The following is a 3,415-nucleotide window of genomic DNA, read 5'->3' as shown; positions in this document are numbered from 1 at the left end:
AACAAAATTTGTAGATAAATTGTGACTTCAAACGAAATCGGAAGTTAAAGTCTCTACTTTGTATCTTGAGATAGTCTTAATACTCAGCCCGACTTGAATCATCCATATCTCCTTACCCCCGATATCATTTGACGAGCTGTTTGTTGCGTTGCAAACTAGACTCGATGAACTTAATTTTAGGCTTTTGAAACACCTTAAAAACTCCTCATATACTAGGAGATATGCCTCCTACAATATAGGCTAAAATCGGGTCCGAGATTTTACTGAAATTGTTCCGATTCATTTCGTTTAACTTCTAATCCTCTTCCAACCTCATGTAACCTCTTATACATACATATACACAGTCATTTACCTCCATAACAATTCATATACATGTCTCGAAGGGTCCGTAGAATCACAATAACCATAAGTAGAACTCACAAAGCTTCGACGAAACTCCAATCGAAAAAGTATATTCCTATCTTTTGTCCATCTTCTACTCGTCATTACTAATAATCTCAAATACTTTAAAAGGTCACTCACATTACCTCATATACATACTCATAACGCGATTTCAAATCCTTTAGGTTACCAGGTCACCTCGAGATACTTAAGACAACCATATTTATAACGATATTCTTACTAACTCGATTAACTTTCCTTGAACCTTCTTAACTCATTCTTTCTTGTTTTAATACAAGTATGACAGTTATTATGGTGTGACATTCTCCCCCTCCTTTAGAACATTCGTCCTCGCATGTCAAATGAGGACTAAAACTCGTCAATTAAATAACCGAATCACCCGTTATGCGACTATAGACAGCAAGATTTGACCACGAAAAGGGTGTTTTAGGAATATTATGCCTAAAAGTGCTAAACGACCAAATGGGTCGTTACAACTTTGATCGATTGCTAAAGAGAGAACTTATTTAAGTCTTCATCGTTCATCAGGTGGAGCAGCTTAAGGCCTAACATATTTCACTTAGGGCCTCTTTGGAAAGCCACCTGGGAATTGGAATTGGTGTAATTACTACCCTACACGGCCCTGTTAATTACAGTGCTGTAATTACAACGACTTGTTTGTTTGTCATAACGTACAATTACGGTGTAATACATTACGTCTTCGTTTAGTTGCACAAGTGTAATTACACATTTAGTTTAATTTAAAAATAAAATTTAATAATAAAAAATTTAAAATTAACATTTAAAAAATATTTGCCTTTATAAATGATATTAAATTAGTTATCTAATAACACATTGTTTCTTGAAAATATATTAATTAATAATCATATATTTGTAACTAATATTGTAAAAAATAATTGATATATTTTTTTCAAATTAATAATATTTAATTTTAATTCATTATAAAACTTAAAAGAAGACTTTTTTTTGTAAGAATGTCATGTCCGGATGTTTGACAAAAAAATAATATTTATAAATATAATGCCATAACATATCAAATGTTTAACCCAAAAATCCATCAAATGTAAGTGAAAAATAAACATGCAGCGTGAAAGCAAATAACTTAAAATTGAAAATATAACCTAAATTCAAAATCCAAAAGAAAAAGTTTAATATAATACTCTTATGTCAAGTTCCAACATTACATACGTAAATTCCAACATAACTTGAGTAAATAATTCAAAAGAAAAGAGAAAATATAATCATATAAATCGAATATGATTATATAAATCGGATACCTTCATAACACGCGGTTTGATTGTATCATCGCCGGGTGAAAGCGATAGGCTATACTAAATGTTTCATCATTATCTGAGTTTTCTTAATTCTTAATAGAGATTTGATTACGTATATAATTCTTTGATGGTGTAAGTTTATATCTTGGCAAGTGGACTAACGGAATTTTCTTTTGGTCATTAGGTTGATATTTATGGGCAAAATTATGAAAAAGTCAAAGGTTTGCTGTATCAATTGGTACTTCAGATTTCTTGAAATTCTGATTTTTGTTTCAAAAAATAAGATTATAATAGTTGTTATTGTTGTTTCCTCTTTAATCTTTTGACAAACTTTTTAACCTTTTAAAAAGTTACTGCAAGTCTGCAACCACGAAAAGAGTGTCAGAGAAGCGCGGAAGACTGCTACTGTAAGAGGGTAGTGACAAAATTATAGTAATTCTGTTTCTGTCGTTAAGTTCACATGCTCCACTTTAATTAGGGGTTTGATTTTCCCATTTTTTTGGTGATCTAAAATATGTATGCGCAACAATTTGCCAAGTTCTGTAATAAGTGGCACGATATATATTCTATAAGATTGACACAAAATATGCTTACATCGCACATGTCCAACAAATTAGTCATTTTGCAAGTTAAGATTATCTAATCAGGAGATGATCAAGTCAATCGAATAGTTAAACGTGAAGTTTTAGAGGAGTTCAAAACCCAAACGTGAAGTAATTTGAATAGTTAAATTTCATATTTGGGCTTTTTGAGTTTGTTAGTTATTGTGATTGGGTCTTGTTCCAATTGAATCTAAACATCAAGACGAGTGAGTTAGATTTGAGTTAAATTTCATAGGAGGTACAAGAAAGAAGATGAAGGAAGTTTTAATATAATGATGTATAGTATTATACAATAGTGTATAGTGTTGTATAAATTCCTTGGGCTTCTACTCAAGACTTTAAAGCTCCAATTCACCGTTTTTGTTTCAAATTGCCCCGTATGCTCAAAATCATATCCATTTCCGTGGAGAGACAAAACAAGATATCCCAACATACCAGTGTTTTGTGTTTTAATGTTAAATATTGTATTTATCCATTGAAATATAACATTGTACTAATTTGAGAGTTCAACATGGACGAGGAATAATAACGAGGCTATATTTGAAAAAAAAAAGAAAGGAAAATCCACTATGATGTCATGGGATCACGAGCATTACATTCAAATACAGGAAATCATTCGGAAATGGTTTTATTTCATTTTCAAACTTAAGAGTTCATCAAGAACATAACACAAGACATGATCCCTCCATAAATGAACTCGACAGTAAGATGAGCTGCATATATGTAGTATATCTTGAACTGTTACTTCGCTACCTATATACCCGGCTCAACATTCGTGGAGAACTATCATATCAGTTGAGAATTGGCCAATCAATCTTGTGGAGTAATCTAGGCTAAAATTGGAAAAAGAGATCTCATCATGCGCTACTAGCGAATCATCATCTAATTTGTAACTACACCAACAGCTACATCAAGAATAAATCACCAAAAGGAAAGGCAAAAGAAATAAGGTAACTAGCTTATGAAAAAGAACAATCCATTGATGCATGCCCCCATGGACTTCGACCTCTCTTTTGTTTATGCTCTGCCAAAACAAGAGAAACAGCTAATTAGCCCAAAGTTTCAACCTTGAAATGCCAGATTACTGAATATATCAAGATTAGATACACTTAGTCATCGAACAAATGTGTAGATATA

The sequence above is a fragment of the Lycium ferocissimum genome, unplaced genomic scaffold (genome assembly GCF_029784015.1).
Source record: "Lycium ferocissimum isolate CSIRO_LF1 unplaced genomic scaffold, AGI_CSIRO_Lferr_CH_V1 ctg25175, whole genome shotgun sequence".
In the NCBI taxonomy this organism is placed as follows: domain Eukaryota; kingdom Viridiplantae; phylum Streptophyta; class Magnoliopsida; order Solanales; family Solanaceae; genus Lycium; species Lycium ferocissimum.
The sequence above is the reverse complement of the archived record's forward strand: the minus strand, read 5'-3'. Positions refer to the sequence as shown.